The sequence below is a fragment of the Pholcus phalangioides genome, unplaced genomic scaffold (assembly GCF_987345545.1).
Source record: "Pholcus phalangioides strain wild (caught in Gottingen) unplaced genomic scaffold, Ppha-v1.0 ptg000015l_1, whole genome shotgun sequence".
Lineage (NCBI taxonomy): Eukaryota > Metazoa > Arthropoda > Arachnida > Araneae > Pholcidae > Pholcus > Pholcus phalangioides.
In genome coordinates, this window is record NW_028301608.1 from 44,547,240 (window position 1) to 44,567,727 (window position 20,488).

The 20,488-nt window shown below is 34.6% G+C and overlaps 1 non-coding gene across 1 annotated transcript; it reads left to right on the forward strand.

The window, feature by feature from the left end:
• The first annotated feature begins 19,701 nt into the window (after positions 1-19,701).
• LOC149076087 (5S ribosomal RNA) lies at positions 19,702-19,820 on the forward strand. Its single transcript, XR_016194219.1, has one exon. It is a non-coding gene; the product is annotated as a 5S ribosomal RNA (ribosomal RNA).
• The last annotated feature ends 668 nt before the right edge of the window (positions 19,821-20,488 follow it).

The following is a 20,488-nucleotide window of genomic DNA, read 5'->3' on the forward strand; positions in this document are numbered from 1 at the left end:
AAGCAGGTGGTCGAAGAAGTTCAAGAAGGCGGTCGGTGCTGGAAGCGGCGAGTGTCCTATGAACCCTAACGTGAAGTTTGTTTCTATGTAATGCTTGTTATAGTGCTGTGACGGAAAAATATATCGTTGTAGGCTCTTTGCTCACTGTGATGAGACTTTTTAACGTAAAGATCGGTTCACATTTGCTTCTCCTAGAAGTTGAGAACCACGGAAAACAAACTTCAACTGACTACCATTGTGGTGTCGGTATGAAACGAAAGATAGGGCACACACTGGACCGATATGACAAGCGATAGGATCCGCAACGCGACGAAAGAAATAGGCGCAGATAGATAAGGTAAAAACATGAAACTGGTATTGATTTCATGGTCTTGACCAATCCATGTCAAATTTGTTCTTCGTCGCGTGTCATATCAGTCCTCAGTGTGCAGTGCACAATAAGGTTTCGCAGAAGCCTTATTGGTTATGAGGCTGGCCTGTGGAACTCTTGTCGGCGATAAGGATGCTGCTCCACCTAAACCAAACCAATTTCGGATAACGGTTCAATATTTTTCCTTTCGATGGTGATTTGCTTTTTCTAGTGCTAAAAAACTACTACGTGTGCTGCGGTTCTATTAGTAAATAATCCATTGGTTACTTGAAGTTATCTAGGAATGCGCTGGACAACGTAAATGAAGTGGAACTTCACCACGGGTCACTTCGGTGGTGTGGAAATGTGCCGCGATCCTCTTGAGTGGCCTGGAAATGTGCCGCCGATCACTAAAGGGATGCGGCGGTGCACCACTGGCCACTTCAATGATCTAGTAATGAGACGCGGGTAACTTAAATGACTTGGAAATCAGCCACGGGTCACTTGAATGATTTCGAATTCTCCCGTGGGTCTGGAAATGTACCTTGAGTTATTTAAGTGATTTGGTAACCGAGCCGTTTAGTTTATTTTTACAAAATTACGTTTTAGGTCACAGACCACATCAGATGAGTCCGGGGGCCACATTTGGCCCGCAGGGCATAAGTTGAGCATGCATTCATATTCTAAGGCAGCTGTTCTTAACCTTTTCTGAGTCGCGGAGCCCTTTTCAGTGTTTAATTTATATGACGGAGCTTCTTAGAACTTTTTTTTTGTTTGTTTATCAAATTTACTGATTTATTTTATTATGCTCGAGTGGCCGCGGAGCCCCTGAGAAGTGCACACGGAGCCCTTGGGGCTCCGTGTGCCTCTATCCAATATGTGTGTCAATATCCCTCCGCGGAGCAGCGGTTCTCAACCGGTGCTCTAAGGAAAGAAAATGACAATCCTCCAAAGAAAGGTTGATATTTCGATTTAACGCGGAAGAGCATTTGAAATTTCTTTCCGAACTTCATCTTCGCTTGATGTTCAGTCTTTCGTGCTCTATCTGGGAGAGAAATCGTTTCTCACTTCCATTTTGGCCACCATTCATGGTTACTTCACGGATCTCCGGCTACATAGTTTAATCCAGAAATAGTGTGCCAGAAAATTATAAAAAATAAATAAATATTTTCGAATAATGAAAATAAACCTTTAACTTTTATGAATAAATTAAAAATAGGCCATGGAAATCATGTACCAGAAAGGTCTCCGCGGGTCAAAAGGAGGTTGAGAACTGCTGGTTTAGTCTAATATTACTCTACGGCTGGTCGTTCTTTTATTCGAGCAACTTTATTTACCAACAGTCTGGCTGTTCTATTCTGAGTTATATCGGCATGTTGAAAAGCATCCCGTGAATATGAACGCAAATTGAAAGCGATATATTTGAGCTCACAGAACACGTGCATCTTTGTATATACTCTACATAGTGTAATCACTATTCTACACATTATATTCAAAATCATCACGCTTGCTGACTAATACTTACTTCTACAGTATTTATAATGCAAACGTTCTAGGCATTTTATGTTGAAAGTTCATTCTGGTGCTATTTGATAGACGAGAGCCAATATTTGAATCACAAAATACCTCAAAGTATTTGTCGTTATTGATGATGCATCATCTCTTGAATTCAATATGGTAAGAAGATCGCTTTCGAATACATCTACGGGGTGGAATCGCGTGTACTTAATGTATATTTCGTATTCTATGTATTGCCTAACATATACATGGCATCTTCTAACACAAAAGATTTATTGTCTGATTCCGTAATGTAAGTATAAGGAGTTCAAATATCTAACGGGTTTTGAAAAATGAATGAAAATAAATGAGAAAAAAGAGAATGAAATGTACCGTTTGCTGCATTGCCTTTGGGAAAATAGTAAGTTTTCAGTCAGTTATATATATAGAATTTGAAAATTAGCTACAAAATTTTTGCAACAGGTATCATTGCAGTCTGGAAAAAATTGCTAAACTAAGACACATTTTCAGAACATCCCCATCATTTGCAGCAGCACACATTGTAGTCTCAGAAAAAAATTCGCGCGTGCGCGCACACGCACGCACGCACACAGAAACCCGTCAGACACATCTCATTTTGAAATCAACTTAGTCTGCATATTGGATTTCGTTGATTAGTTGAAAACTACAAAAACCCTGTTAAATGGATATTTTCAAAATCAAGGCTGATACGGTTGTACAGTTTTTTGTGGTTTTTCTAGATGTTGTCGTAGCTACAAATAGTTGATATTTTGAAAATATAATTTTTTAGACTACAAGACTTGACCGCACATACACCTCATGCATATTCACCTCTACAGAATGTTTGACGAATCGGTACACAACGAAATGCGTGTTGCCCTAAGCGTATTTATCTTGTCAGATTTATGCTTGTTTCGTGTTCTTGCTGATACTGCTATCTGCCTTCCATATATTGGAAATGAAGGTGGTAAATGCTTAAATTTCCATGTCATGTAAGTATCATGCTGGAGGTCTGACTGCTCTCTGCTGAGACTTTTTTTGAAATGGGTGACTGGCTCGCATTCGCTTCTTAAGTTTTTGAGATTTCAGTGCCATCGGTTGCACAAATTTGTGAGTAATTTTGAAATATTGTTTCACTGAAAGTTCAATGCAGCAAACGGCGCAATTTTTATCGCTCTTCGTATTTGCTTTATTCATTTTTCAATTGGTCCGTCAATTTTTGGCGCCCTGTATGTACAAGTGTACGGCATATGTTCACACAAATAATGTTTAATCTCATTTACTATTACCGAAAACGTAACTATTTCTACGTTAATAAAAAGATGCAATTTCCCGATAAGGGATGATTGGCTACCTTCAATAAGTTGTTTAAATTTTCTACAGGTTATATATATATATATATATAAATAATATATATTTCTCTCTCTCTCTCTCTCCATTGCGATGTTTCACCGTTCTCGAGATTCACGGTTCGGGAAGGATGCTAGCGATAGTCTGATTGATTGATTACTCATACCCATCGATTTTGCTCTCATAATAACACACCCCGCACGTACCACGAATTTTCTTTTAAAAGATCGAAACATACGGAAAACCACGTTAATTACTGATTCTGTTCCTCATATAACAACAATTGACGAGATTTTAGATCGCGAAGACCAATAGAAATCTAAATCACACAATAATGATCATGGCTTTATGGTAATAAACGCAAACCATGAGTTGCAAATCGGAATATCATTAATGAATGTATGAAGAGTGAAAGTTAAATCACTGATTCATCGGTACGCTTGTGGCTAACTATGGAATTATTCCTGACATCGCATACGTGAAATTGAAATATAAAATATCGCGATTCCAATCAAATATAAGTCAAAATGTCCCTGTGTGGAGAGCCTCTTCAGATGCGCGTAATATATATATCATGTAATTAATAATCATGCGTTGAATAAGCCGTCGACAGGCTGTAGAATGATTTGAATTATAAAATGGAAATCGTAAGATAAGTCATTCATGTGGTTATGATGAATACATTTTAAAGTTGAACATTATTCGACGTATGGCAGTTAATACATGTTTTCTAAATTATTCAACTTGTATTTCACAAATATTTGAGAATTACATTCACAAATTTACAGTCAAGCATCGTTGGAGGCAGGCTTGGAAGAGCAAAAATATGATCCCGTAAGTGGAGTGACCAGATAAACGAAGTAGACCATGACATCTTTAACCCCCCCCCCCCCCTTTCGATGACTTCATGCACGTAAAATTAACTGATCGTTAGTGGAACTAGTTCAACCGTAAGTCCGTAAAAACTTTAAAAATTCATAAAAACCGGAGTTTAACCGAAATACAATAACGGTTTGCAGGGTTAGCATCACTGTCACGAGAATTTTTTTAATACAGGAAAAACAATAACTCAAGGAACAGCCAATAGGTGGTGCTGGTAATAGCGGTATGGTTCCGGGTGTATCGATCCGGTCCACCCAATCAGTCGAAACTGAAAGATGCGATCCGCCGAGAGGTGATGATATTGGTGATATTCCGTATAGATTTCAATTTCCCGTATTTTTGTGAAGGAAAGATGGTCAGTCTTGACATTTATAGTATGTTGTTTATTGATACTTTTCATCGGGAATGCCTTCGTGGGCCAGATGGAACGCTTTGGCTGACCGCATTAGGTCCGCGGGACAGAGATTGTGCACCCGTGGTCCAAATTGTCATTAAACTAGCTATGCTGCTTCATAATGCAAGGAAGGAACATTAATACATCACAGATAAAGATCGGAATTTTGAAGTATATGATGATCCACCATTTCCAGTTGACCATTAATAATCATTATGAATACACCAGTATCCATTAATTGATAAGGCTCAATTTATGACCAGCCCCCTTTATCGAGTCATTTCATATATCGAATCACGTCAAACTATCAAAGAAGCTGCATAACTAATAAAAAAGGCCCTTGTTTGCATTAGTTATTAAGACGGGGAAGGTGCAATGGTGTCATCTTTTAATCTGCCGAACGTCGCAATCTGGAAAATCCCTGCAGCGGGATTTCGTAGCTCCAAGTTATGTGCTCAAATCAAGTTTACTCTCTTCCTACACTCATTTTAGTCCGAGACGTCTATCTAAAGACTCGTTTAATACTAAGGTGCTGAGCCAGAAAGAAAGAAAGCAACTTCGAATGTGAAGGAGTCTAGAAGAGGAAAAAAAATGAAAAATTCACATATTAAGGGAACAAAATCAATAACATATTCTTTCTTATATATTATTAAGCACAACACACTAGGTGAGGATAAATGCTGATATCGAGTGAAGACAGAAACGCTTTATGTTCAAATATTCGAGAGAGAGATAGAGTGAGAGAGAAAGAAAAAAATGTATTCACATCACACACACTGAGTTTGATGAAAATTAGATTAATATTTATTTATAGCATTCGTTCACTGTAAAAAGAAAGGGAAAAAAAAACCAATGTTTCCACGAGAACGCCTCACTTTATTTCTCCTTAAGGAGATTCAATTTATATACACTTGAGAAGTTGTAAACGTAAAAATAAAATTAACCGATTTATTGGGTGCATATACAAGATATTAGATCAGCGAGAAAAGAAATACAAGTTGAATCAACGAAGATGTACCAAGGATAATCAAACTGTAGCTGAAATTAGAAAAATGTAAGTCCGAAATGGAATATTTCACATAATTACAGCACTTTTCGTATATAGTTTGAGGATTTTGAATAAAAACTATGCGCGTGTTTGTAAAATATACATAAATTGCTGTTATTTTCAGTTTTTTTCCGAGTTGTTCAGAAAGCGACTAAGAGTCTAATAAACGGTGTCCCATCAAGACCGCCTCAAACTCTGCACAGTCAGATTCCCCACTTGGAATACATAAAAAATTTAACTGTAAAAAAAAAAGAACTGACCCATGGTTTGCGAGAAAAATGCGAAAGAAAAGTGCGACAAAGTATTTTGTGTCACTATGAATACCGGTATGGGTAATTCATTTTTGAACACATTTTGAGCCATTTTACAAATTAAAACCATTTCTCTACGACGAACGCTTGATGAGATGAAGGCCGAGTTATCACTGTTATGCAGTGCCTATATACGAATTTATGCACATCCTGATTCCTATCATGAGTGCTTTTTTATTTTTATTTTTTTGAATTGCTTTCTTATTTTGCTTAAGTATTGCTATTTTTTTTTATTGTTTTCCTTCAACTTTTGTTCACCATTTTCAAAATTATGTATGGCTGTATATTTTATATCTTGAGTATTCGTGTATGTATTGTGAGTTATAAAGTATCGCCACACAGAGAGTAACAGACCTACAACAGTACATATATTCAATCACTATACTCCACTCATAGAAATTCAAAACACGATACTCGATGCTCACTCAGACTGTGTTAGCTACCTACACACATACACTTCCAGCACAACTCGATCGGTAGTAAACTGCTCATGGCGATAGAACGGAGTTGCGTAAATGATTGATGTATGTATTGTGAACTGTTTTGTGCATTTTTTCCGAATCACACTGATATCTTATGGCATCTATTGGTAGTATATTGCGCTTCTGAATTGACATCGTATGTTGTTATTGAACATATAATGTAATAATTTCATTCATCTTTTGTTTATTTGCATTAATTAAGCTGTATTGTAATGTCAAGTTTTTCCTCTGAATCGTACAATGTTTGTTACTTACGTTTCTAAGCCTCGTGGCATACTCCGTGGTGTACACGTGGATTTGTTTCCGTGAATCCAGATAAAAAACAAATACCGGATATAAGAGACTGGGTACTTTTTATAAATGAAAATAAACCCCAATTGAGTCTGGAGTTGAATAATTTCTATTGAATGTAATATAAGAGCCGGAGTGAGAAGAGATTTTTGAATATCGTCTATTTCTAGTCACTCAATTAAAAAAAAAAAGATCCATGAAATCGATTCTCTTCTGCAAATACCCAAACAATTGAGAAAAAAAATAGTTTTTTTTAATATGACAATAAGAATCGTATACATGGTAAGAAGAAAAGGTGTTTTTGAAATTCGTTTCTAGACGTAGATGCTAATGAAAGTGTCTAGACGCTTCCCGAGTGGGGTACTGGTAACACATGGGGGTGGGGGGGGATCATTTCGACACTTGATAAAACTCGATTTTCAATAGTATTAGTTATCAATAACAGGCTTTAAAAATTTAAAACATATGTAAATACGATTTTCATTTAATTTTTTTACACTTAAATTTCTATTCATCTGCAGCAGCAGCTGATGCTTACCGTGGAGTCTGAATTTTTATTATTCGAAAAAAATTTAAACTCGTGGACTTTTCATAGAGAAATCAGGAAAAAATTGTATGAACTTTTTTGATGCCATTTTTGTATAAGTTCAGCAAAATTTGAATGTATCAAGAAAAGATTAAGATGTGTAAGAGCACTAAAAATTTTAAAATTAATTATTTATTGAAGATGTGTGAATTTGAACCATTAATTACACAGGTTCCATAGGTAAGAGGGCATATGGTGATTTACTGGCGAACCGTTTATCCGAGAGGCATACTTCCGAGAGGCAGATATGTCATTGATGTTGGAAAAGCATTGTATAGTTATTAAAACAAAAATGCTAACTTTTTATTCTGAAACCCTGTGCTCAAGAACCAGATTGCGAAGTTGTTTCCTTGTCTCAATATTCACTGGGACATTCAAATTTGAAAAATGGAGGAAAGTTGGAAAAAAAAATCTTTAAATGCAGGTAAAAAACGGTTTATCCGTATTTAACGCTGTTTTTGCCCAACCTTCCTTTTTTTTTCCTTTGGCATCAGGAGAGACAAGGCAACAACTTTGTTACTGGATTCTTGAGCACAAGGTGTCCGTATAAAATATTAACATTTTTATTTCAATAAATATACAACACACCTTGCAACATGAATGACATATTTCACTAGTACCGTACGATATTTGCATACGTTTTCTAACAGGAAGTAAGCCTCTAGGACCAACGGTTCTTGAAAAGTATCAGTAAAATAGTATCATATGCTCTGTTACCCCATGCATTCTGTATATACAAGGTGTCCTGTAAGTCCTAATGCGGTTTTTATTTTATCAACCGATCGTCGTAGAGGTGCAGTTCTAATTTGAAAAAATGCTCAAAATATGTATTTGGGAATCACTATGTACCAGTTTTGAGAGTGAAATTCAAATGTTTGAATTCAAATATCTTAGCGAATTATTAGAAATTAAATTTAGAAATATGGAATTTTTTGTTTTCCTTAAGTGAGACATCGATACAACTTTCTAATTGGACGTTAGAGGGGGTCCGCATAATGATTTAGATTTTTTTTTATTTTGTGACGCACTGTATTTTCACTGTCGGAACCGGTACACTCCCAGACCGTCCATCCCTTTGGGAAATACGTTAACCATCCCAAGATAGTCTCTGTGGGCGGCCAGCGGTCATGTCTGTTCGTCTATCTGTAGATACCGGTTACCGGTACAGAGTGATTTCAGAACACATTTTGACCTTTTTTCTTTAATTGGACCCATTTTTATAAATTAGAACCTCTACGCACCTGTTGATGAGATAAAGGCCGAATTAAAACATACAGGACACATTGTATATGAAAAGTAAATGTTATAATACAAAACTAATAAAGAAATTTAACAATTTTAAAATGATTGAATAATTTCATGATAACTAAATATAAAATATTTAAGAATTACACATATAACTATTCAAAAAATTTTTATAAAAAATTTTATTTATTAGCCTTTCTGGTACGTCCTTGCACGGCCTTCATCTCAATAACCGTCCGTCGTAGAAGTATAATTTCAGTTAAATAAATGCTCAACAGGCCTTCAAAAAATACCCTGTACCAGTTTTGAGACTGAAAATTCTGTGTGTAACAAAATAAAATATATAAGTTTCTATACGGCCCCAATGTGCTCTAACTTCTAGTTGGAAATTTGTTGCTCTGTCTCTCCTGATGAAAAAAATAAAAAATTGCTTTTAAGTGCAATATATTCACTATGACACTTAACTATATTCACTATCATTTCGAGATATTCGAATTGGAAAAACGGACGAAATTTGAAAAAAAAAACAAAAAAAAACCTTGAATGAATAACCGTGAAAAACCGTGAATCTTGCACCTGCAAGGATTGAACTTCTCGTTGACATCCGGTGAAACAGGGCAACAAATTTAATAAAAATTTTGACGTTTCTATTACATACTGTATTTTCACTCTTGAAACTGGCACAGGGTAATTTTTTAACACCTACTGAATTTTTTTTTAAACTGGAATCATAGATATGACGGACGGATAATGAGATAAAGGCCGTGCTAGCATTTACATGACACCCTGTATATTGAGCCTCAGGTTTTTTTTTGAATTATTTCTCGATTTGGTTTTCTTGTGTACAAGCCATATGTTTTTAAAAAATTGGCCGGAGGAGTAAAATGATTCCTAGAAGCACACAATGAATTTGTTTAATGTAACACACAGATACACACGCACACACACCGACTTTCGAATTGCCGCTGCTAGTTTTACCTGATCTTTTGATAACATCATTAGCACCTGCGGATGGCAGATGCAAATACTCCTATTCACGAAATACACAAGTTTCCGTGTGTGTAAGTGGTAATAATTAATGGCACAGCCTGTTCTGAAATCTTAGTTTTGTGATAGTATGTGTTAGAGATGCAAATCTCTCTAGTATTCGTTTCTCTCTAACACTTATTTCTCTCCATTTTTCGTATGCTTTGGAATACAATTATATCTTACTGACATTTTCCATGTCCAAACGAGGTTCACCTCTAGAAAAAAGAAGTTTGCCTGATTTTACTTTCCCCATCGAGAGTGTCCGCTAACGGGTAGTGAAATACATTAAAGCCTTATTTCATGGGACCGGGGATCAGAAAAGTGTCCGTTAGTGGGGAGGAAGGTTCTACACTATTTCGTTTCTAAGCGGTTATAGTGTGTGGGTTATCTTGTAAGTGCTAATGCGGCTTTTATCTCACCCCCCACCGTCTTTCGTGTAGTACAGTTAGAGGTATAATTTCCGTTAAAAAAATTTTCAAAAGGTGTTCGAAAATAACCCTGTACCAGTTTTCAGAGTGGCAATACAGAGTGTAACAAATAATCTAATTTTTCACGGACCGCCCCCCCCCCGTCTTCCAACTTCCAAATAGCAACTTCCTGTCTTTCCTGGTGCCAACACAAAAAAAAATCCAAAGCTTCAGAGTGAAATATTCACTGAGATATTCGAATTTAAACATCGGAGCAAAGTAAAAATAAATGAGGGGAAGGAGCATTGCGACTGTTAGCTTTTACTGATCTTTCGTAACTTTTCTCAGATTTTTGATCTGAAATATTTTAGGGAGTGTTGTACTGAGAAACATGGATTTTTTTTTTCTGATGGCCCCAGTAGATACAGGGCAATAACTGGATAATTACAAATTACAAGACAAGGGTACCATTTGAAAATTTAGATTTTTTTAAATTTTTATTATGTGGCGCACTCTATTTTCACTCTCAAAACTGGCACAGTGATTTCTGAACACATTTTCGCATATTTCAAATTTGAATCATGTATCTATATACGACGAGCGGTTGATCAGATGGCCACATTAGCACTTACAGAACAGTCTGTAGAACGCACTGTATTTTTTTTCATGAAGAAAAAACTTTTGACAAAGATCCTTACATTCATAATTTCATTACTTACGAATGAAAGCTTCACATGCGGATTTTGCAGCACTGCGGACTAAACGCGACGACATTTTTTTTCTCTAAGTAGCGAAATTTGCATCTGTGGATTATACAGCATTTTGAAATATTCGCAGGAAATCACGGTGCTCAAGCACAGGCGATTCTGTTGTCCCTTCTTACTGTCGCTATGCGGTCGTGTAGGTATCGGGCTGGATTATCATCGGAATGAACCAGGTTCAAATACCATTGTAGTACAGTGCTAGTCGGCTGAAATCAGTTTCCTGCGGTTTTCCAACTTTAAGGCTTGAATACGAGCCGGTTCCCCTATTCAACTTTATACTTACATAACATGCAAAATCAAGCATTTATCATCTTCACTTCCAAATATGAAGGCAGATGACAGCGCTGGAGAGCAAGAATCTGAAACAAACACAACTCTGGCAACAAAAATACCCTAGGCCCACTCATTTTCATACAACACGTTCCGGCATATATCGATTCGTTAGAAACTCCACAGAGGAATGTGTAATAGGTGTATGTATATTTCTCTCCGGGCTTGTTTTTTTTTCAACTATTGCTCTAAGATACTGCGTTTACATTATAAGTTGTTAGTGAATCAAAAAATCATTTCAAAAATAAATGCATTACTTTCAAAGTAGTTAATAGATTTTAATAGATTACCTTCAGTAAGTTAATAGGTTATCATTTACGTATTTGACTTGTCAAATTTCTGAATTGCTGCATGATAAATACTTCAGAAACAAATAAATAAATCCGTATCAACTCGTAGATGTTAAATTGAGTTTTCAACACATCAAAACGTAACTTCAAATGCGAAGATTAAGACGCCATTCATAGAGAGACAATTTATGTAAATTGGGAACCCCTTTGATATAGTTTAAAACGATGAATAATGCCATGGTTTGGAAATCCATTTCACGGTAGATTGAACAACATAAATCGAGTTAATTAACATCTTTCATTAAATAAACAAACTCTTCCCACCCGCCCCGAATTTCCGGTAGCGTGCATTATTATACATATATTATATACGTATATTTTAAAACAGCAAATTAGTGATTATGCGGAATTTTTGAGTTTGCAAAAAACATCTATAGTGTAAATATGAATGAGTTAAACTGTTCTCGTCATTTTCTCTGAGTGTTTCTCTGATTTTCATAACGAATATATTTGTTTAATAACAAAGAAAACAGTGAATGTGAGCTAGATAAATATACAGCAGAACCTCTTATATATCCGGACACCTGCCGGATTTCTCCCCACCCCCCAACCAGGAATTTGGCGTGTTTTTTTTTCTTTACATAAATTTTATCTTGGCTTTTTTCAATAACAGTCAAATGGGGTCCACGGCCGAATTGTGGAGTTATAAAATAACGCAATGCTAAGTGGCGAAAAAGATAGTTAAAAAGAAGAATTTTGATTGAATTAACGCTCACAAGCACAGTTGTAACGCTGGTAGACTGCACCAGTAATATTGTTATTATTGGACAAAAATTGTACTTCTGTCGACAGCTCTCGATAGAGGTATGAAACATTGTTTTAGTTCTTTTTCAGTCCAGTAGATTGCACCACATTCACTAGTGCTGGATAAAATGACCTTCATTGTTCGAGAACATTCTCGATGATAGGTAGGGACAGCTGTAGTTTCCGCTGCTATAACTGGTGGTCCATAATGGAGCCCAAGATTTCCTGGAGGTTCAAGACAAAAAGTATTTGGGAACCGCTGAGAGAGAGAGAGAGAGAGATATATTATATCAGCTATTTTGTATTTTATATTTTTGTACCAGTTTCCCAATGAATGTTTCCAGGTATCTGAAAAAGTTAAAGCAATGATGAGTCATAGAGAGAGTGAGAAATGTGTCAGCTTATTGTAAGAAAAGAAAAAGTTTTCCTTCTCCCTTTCATTTCTCCATGATTTAACAGATAACCTTAGTGCTTTAGAATTTGTCTAGCTATCTATTATTTTCTGTGAATATCTATAAGCGAATCTCCAAACTCCGAAAACGTCAAGTGATGTAGCAGTTGAAACGGAAACATAATGCTTTATGCATTTGTGAGAAAAATTAAAACTAAGTATGCATTTTGTGTGAAGAATACGGAATCGAAAATCCACCGTTTATGATCTTTTAATTATTTATTAATCAATATTTTTTGCCCTAAGCCTATACAAGGGAATGAGGTAGTGAAATTTGACATGAGGAGACGGTTGATGTTACAAAAGAAATCGGAAACTGTTGTACAATCGATAATGTTTGATGAGAGGTTCTTCCAATCGGTTAGTGTTCGAGGAAAGAAACTACATGAAGTATGTTTAAATGAAAATATCTTTAGAAACAAAGGAAAAAAATCAGTTTTTCCTGATCCAATTCTACAAAATCCAAGTCTACAAAATATGTTTCAAGAATAAACAAAGGGGTATTTTTACTAGTAACGTTATGTAACTTCGAGTTTTAGTTTAAAAGTGGATTATCTATAATTATATTCACTTGTATATATCGTATATACAACAACATCGTTATATACAATGCTGTATATATATATATATATATATATATTGCTTTATCAATTTTCTCTGAAAGAAAAATATGAATTTTAAAATGCTAAAATACAGGCACATTATTGAATTAAATACGAAAACTTGAACAATAATAAGTTTTAAACAATCATCAAACTACAAATACAGACGAATTCCGTTTAACGAATACCGTTATAGCGAAAAAATTTCATTTTACCGAACACTTTTCTAATCCCCCAGATAAATTTGCATAGCCACAATGCAAAAACTTGGAACTCCTTTATAATGAAATTTCGTTATAACTTAGTGATTTCTTCGGTCTCTTGGAGTTCGTTATAAAGGGATTCGACTGTACTCATAAAAATACTGAAACTGTGAATTCTTTTTTAATTTTAATGATTAAGTAATGATGCTATGTATTATGTGAAGCCAGTTAGTTTCATTAACAAAGAAATGCACGGAAGGTGTTCTAATAGTATTGGGCCTTACATATTCTACTTCATTCAAACATTCAGCGAAATCTTAGTTCAATAACTAACAAAACGGATAGCATAAGTTGTTTTACAGTAATAATAATACGCGTACATCTAGATATCAAGATGTACCTTAACAAATTTCAATATGAAAAGTCAATTTTATGATTATGTCTGTCATGAAAATGAAGAAAAGTGAAACATTGCAACATAAATGATAAGCCGCTTATATTATTACCGATGCGTAATATGTTTATCTAAAATTATAGCGATTACCAATACTTTAGTATCTCCTTATATTTAAATCACTACGATAAATAATATATATATTTCATATTCCCTAAATTTGATTTTTATTAACGAAAAACAAAATTGGTAAAAAATAAAAAGGTCAAATTTGTGTTTATGAGTAATTTAACGATTATTTTAATACGAATAACCAAATTTATTTCCAGTCAAGGGGAATTAACTCCAGTTTTCTGTTTTTGAAACTCTCCCGATTATATCTCATGTAGTATTTAGGATTTAAACTAGAAGTTTTTATTTCATGTATCCATCAACAAAAACTGTTTAACGTCATTTAATTGCTCTCTCAAGTGCAATGCGATTAATTTGGGATAATTTAGAATTAATTATTTGATGTGTATAATATATAGAAACACTGATAAAACATTTGTGAAACTGAATAAAGAAGGAGGAGAAAAAAAAACATACCGGCTTTTCCGATAAGCTCGCTAACTAATAATTTAATTATAGCAGCAATTAATTTCATTGCTGAAGGTTTTAATAAGCATTAAACTAATTCACGACGTAAAACTCTTTACTCTTACACATGAATACTCCGTAAATATATATAAAACGGTTTTTCTTAATTTCTATTTTTATAAAGAAAGCTTACTTATGGCGTGGACCAGCAGATGAAACATTATATTAATTGAATATATTTTTTTATAAATATCAATATGAACATAAGAGGAGCAATGTTTAACGCAATTTAGAACGAGAAAAATTTTATATTCGAATGCAACAAAATGTCATTAATTGAATGACTGCCTTCTATTGGGGAAAACTGATTATTTTTTGTTATTGAATCTATATGAATACAAAAAATTATTATCCTCATTGATGTGTGGAAATTTTTACGTATAATGTTTAGAATAAATATTGATTGTTTTTTGTCTTCGAAAAATATCTACTTATTGTGATTTATATATAGTACAATGCAATTAAATAATGAATTTCATGTTGAAGCTATAGACAATGTGTTGGTTGATTTACAAAGTTGTTTTGTCTACTACAGTACTGCACAACCTCCGGCCAGCCAACGGATTCCATCCGGAAAGCGAAAGTTGTTCCGGTAGAAAGATATCAGACAGAGCCTGGGTCGTGACTGGTTTGTAGGTAGAAAGATATCAATACACAAAACACTACTATAATACGTAGTTTCACTATATTTCTTTCATACAACTACAGAATATCGCCAAAAAAATTTCCAAATGCAAGTAAAGTTGTCAATTGCAGACAAAAAAAATTCCGAAAAGGAAGTTGCCATTTACAGCCAAAAAAATTGTCAAAGATGAAGTTGCCAACTACCGCTAATTTCTAAAAAATTGATAATCCCGGAAAATGGTAGTTTGGGCAAGTCAAAATTTAACTCATTGAAAAACGCTTATGTTTGACAAGTATGTGAGATGAATAATATTTATATATAGCAGCAATCAATTGTGATAATTCTAGTCATAATTATCGTTTTATAATTAATTTATAAGTCACGAAAATATTCTAATTTTGATTTCAAAAATTTATCTGAAAATAGTGGAAAACACAAGACATATCATAAAAACGTTGGGTCGGCCAAAACTACGGGAATGCTCCTGTTCCGTAACATACGCATCATACGGTCATTCTTTGCATATAAGTTTCTGGTCCGAAAGAGCCAGAAATATTGCATAACTTGCCCGTTAACAGAAAATATTGTTTTCATCCTTGCTCAAAATTCCTCAAATGTCTTGCTATGCCAGATCCTATAAAAATAACCTAAATTGAATTCATCAAGTAAACTCAGATACTAGAAAAACTGAAATAACTGAAGGCATATATAATTATGTGTAACATTAAAGTACGAAATATTTTTTGCTAAAATATATTTATGAAACCATCATCGCCTTCTATAATTCATTCAACCATATTTCATTAAACATCATCAATATATCTATTTATTTTTGAAATGAAAATAAAATCTAGTAAAGGATATATTGAGGTTTTCTTTAAATAAAATGTCTTTTACTTATGAAAATTAATTGCTGCTCATGTTAATATTTTATTATAACTTCAAATATTCTGATCATAAAAAATTCTTTTAGAAAAATTTTAAATTATGTTTCTCACTATTTTTTTCCATTAGAAATATTAATTACACGTTTTAGTTAATAGTTTCAAAGTCAGTAATTTTGATTGATTACAGGTCGGAGTTTGAGCTTCACTTGAAAAAAAAAAGGTTCAATGACGAATCGATCTTTTAAAACTGTTTTTAAATAGTGAGATTACGTTGAGACTTTCTCTTCTAGTTTTTTGTATGAGACTTTCTTCGAGATTATGATTCAATTGGATGATGGTAGTTGTAAAATTCGATTAAAAAACATTACAAAACAAGAATGGACTTATTTTAGTAGTTTTTCTTCACAATTATCGTATTTGAAGAAATATTTCAAAGATTAGATTACAGCTTAGAAAGAAAACGATTTTTTTGTTTACTTCCATCCATTTTTATTTCATTCTTTGTAACAACCATGTTAGAAATAATACAGCAAGAAATGCTATATAGACCTAACAGCCAGCGTGCCACTAAAGTATGTAGAAATCTTGTAGTAAGTAAAGAAAAACATTGAAACCTTCTCTTTAAAATATTTTAAATCGTTTGTTTATATCTTTCACAGGTTTTTCAAATGCTTATTTTTTCAAAACAGGTCAGCACTTCTAGACCAACCTGTATTTTTGCAATTTTTGATATACATATTTTGATACAACACCATATGCGATATATCAATACCTATCACATTTGGTCATTTTATATCACTTAGGTATGAAACTGCTGCATGAAGCTTCGTTTGCTTGAATGTCACTACATAGAATAAATTTTTATTGTAGTGTAAGTAAGAAAAAAGAAACCTATAGACAGAAAGTGATCATCCTTTTTGTATATGATGTGTTTAGCTACGTCTTTTATGCAACGTATCGGTGCCATAAATATATAATGTATCAATGTGAAAAAAAAAAATCATCGTACTATAGAAAATAAGAAGAAAAATGAGAAAGCATTCCTCTATCAAACTTCTGAATTTTCTTTTATTTCTTTTTCTCTATTTTTCAACTCTTCACTCTGTGGAAGATGTTAGGAAAGATGGGTATAAATATTTTCTCATCTCATCCACGGCGTCTGAGCTGCAAATTCGAAGTCATCGGACGTGATGAGAGTTTTGAATCGCCCTAAACTCAGTCGATCGTTTTTTGGTGGCGAGCATTTCTACTAGAAATGGTAGGAGATGGTATGTTGTTTCTTCTGCTTGTGATAAGTCTCCTGGTAAGGCCTCCGGAGCTTTTCCTTATTTTTTACACCCCGCTCCTCCTATTCCCCCTTAACCTCCAAGTTTTTCCTGGAAGAAAAAGTGAAAAAAAATGGGAAAAGAAAACCGGAGAGGTTGTGGAAGTTGGACTATTTTGTTTATCTTCTGTTTTGGTATTTTGGCTCGCAAACGCAAATGCATCAAAAGTTTCACTCGCTTTTTAAGTGTTCAATATATATATACATATATATATATACAAAGCAAGAAAACCATTCTTGTTTTTTATATTTTTCGTTTTTTTTTTTTTGAAAAATTTGCTACTTATCTTCAAAAAATTCAAGAAAAATTTGAATTTGTAATTCCTGAATAGGGAGTTACGAAGTATGTTTTCTATGTTTATAGCGAAGTCATACTCTTATTCTTATTGTGAATTTTTGAGACACTAAAATATTTTTCTTCCACAGTGTTGTTGCAGCCATTTTCAATTGAACATTTTCATGTTATTGAACACTGTTTCATTTCTACATTCACGGTGCGTTGTTGAGAAGGGTGTCTTATTTATATAGTATTTCTTGAAAGACTATATTGTTTGTCTCTGTTGAGTAAATTTTAGCGCGTGTAACAAAGAATTGTTCTAAAATAGGCTATTGGATTTGACAGGAAATAAAATCATTCAGTATGCATTACGATATGCTGCAATTTATAATTATAACAGAGCCTTTGGTTGAGACTATGATGATAATTGACTGCTTTTTTTGTGCAGTGAAAATGCCCAAAAATGTCAGCTGCTTTTTTTTTACTAAAAGTTTTCAAATGACATGCAGTTTCTTGAAATTTCTGGATTTATTTCAGGGGTGGTATACAAAAAAACTTTTTATTTAGTCATCATTTTGTAAAAAGCTCACACAAATAGGAAGTTTTGCCCTCTCTTTTCTATTACCAACAACAAAAAAGTCCACGTTTCCAACTGCAATATTCACTGAGATATTTAAATTCAAAAATCGAGAAAGGTAGGAAAAATAACATAATGAGTTGTCCGTTCATTTATGCCGTTGTTTCACACCTTTTTCTTTCATTTTTGAATTGAAATATCTCAGCAAATATTGCAGTTTTAAACATGGACATGATTTGTTATCCTCAGAAGAGACAGTGGAACAACTTTCTATTTGGGCTTTTAGGACAGGGCGACTAAATGGAAATTTTATTCATTTTTTTCATGTATACGAACTCTCAAATGAATTACATCTTAAAAAAATCACATGTGATTTGAAAACTTTTTGTACCCAAATGTATACTCTAAACTCAACGTGTGCAGAGATATTTCTATGGACAAACAGTTTGAAACAACCTGTATAGAGGAATCAAGGAAACAGTTATTTTCCGGATATTATGCTGAGGTGAGCTCGGAAAGAAAAGTCATCACGTCTCCGCCGGGACTCGAACCCAGGCCTCTTGCATACCGGGCAAGCATGCTACCATCTACACCACTGGAGACACGTGAATCTGCCTTCCTAATTTCACGCACTGTGTCGTGAGGCGCTGAAGTAGAGGCATTAGTAGCCTCAAGATGGTAGCATGCTTGCCCGGTATGCAAGAGGCCTGGGTTCGAGTCCCGGCGGAGACGTGATGACTTTTCTTTCCGAGCTCACCTCAGCATAATATCCGGAAAATAACTGTTTCCTTGATATCTCTGGCTGAGAAAGAAGCCATCTATATCTCTCTAAACCTGTATAGAGTTGCATATTTCTACCCGGGTAGTTGCAGCTACTCATAGTCCGGGCATCGACTTCATTACCTCCCAGTTCCCAGACTCTCTTCCCCCCACTTTGAATGCTACGTTCCACATTTCAAGCAGCGCTAATTAAAGAAAGTCTTGAGAATATGGGTTCTCGTGTGATAACCCTAGTCGTTCTAGAGAGCTCCCAAATCCCCATACTAAGATTTCTGTGAGAGCTGATGATTGTTAAAGTGATGGATAACAATATACCCATGAAGACGATGGGACTTTAAAACTGTCTATCTAGAAGAGATACAGCTCTACGATTACAGCTACGTTCATATTGGTCTTTAAATTTCAAGAGACGCACACACACGACTCTAAAATACGACACATCAGTTTCAATTAAAAGTATTTAATTTAATTATATTATAACTACAAGAACTCAATTTAAGACATATACATTTTGATGTGGCCGATAGTTCAGCTCAAGCACGAATAACCAAAAATATATCAAGTAACAGATTCTGATTTTGAAAATGAGCTCGGCTCTTTTTTGGAATCTGCCTCCAGCATTTATGATGATACTAGCTGGGGGAGGCTAAATTAATAAGAAGAGAGAAAAACAAGAGCGTGCGTCAGAGAAAGAGTACACCCGACTACAAAGTGATATAGTCATGTGCTAATGGTAGACATCTTTCCCACTTCTATGATTATTTATACAACTGCAAGACTACAACAGGCAATATGTCCAACGAGGAAATTGGAAACTTCGAATACGGTTAATTTTTGCAAATGAGGTCAGTTGGTGACTGTGTCCAACGGCCATAACATGCTGAAAACACCGGTTCTCGTCCGATCACCGAAGTTAAGCAGCATCGGGCGCGGTTCGTACTTTGGAGGGTAACCACCTGGGAACACCGCGTGCTGTTGGCATCACTTTTCGTGTCCGACTGGCATGGTGGTAAGATGCTCGTCTACCATCGTGAAGATTGTTGTCAGGGTCCCGGGTTCGAACCCAAGGGAGGATATAGATAAGATATTTTCCCAAACGAGAACTCGAGGCGACCACCGATAGACAGCATCTTCACTTCCAACCCATCTCGCTAATGGCTGTAAATTGCAATATAGCGATATGGCCAGAATTGGTGACTGTAATTTATTTTATTAGTGGGATCACTTGGACGCATGCTCTAATTTTTATTTTGTTTTAGGTGAGGCCATAGTCATTGCGAATGAAATAGAGACGTGATTGCACATCCAGCCGCGAGCCTACACGATTAAAAATTGTGTCCAAATCTCCATTAACTATCCCGTATATTTTTTATGCCTACTTTTATCATAACCCGCGTTTTAAGGTAAAGTTTTTCAAAAATGGCAAAACTTTATTTAGGTTTTAGGTTTAAACTTTATTTAGGTTTTAGGTTTAAACTTTATTTAGGTTTTAGGTTTAAACTTTAGAGGGTTAGCGGTTACATCTTACAGTCTTGGTAGAAGTTCGCTTTGGTCGATATACTGATTGTTTTGATTCCTGATGATAAATTATATATATATAAATAAATTTGTCAATTAATGGCTACATGATTAGTGAAATGATTAAGAAT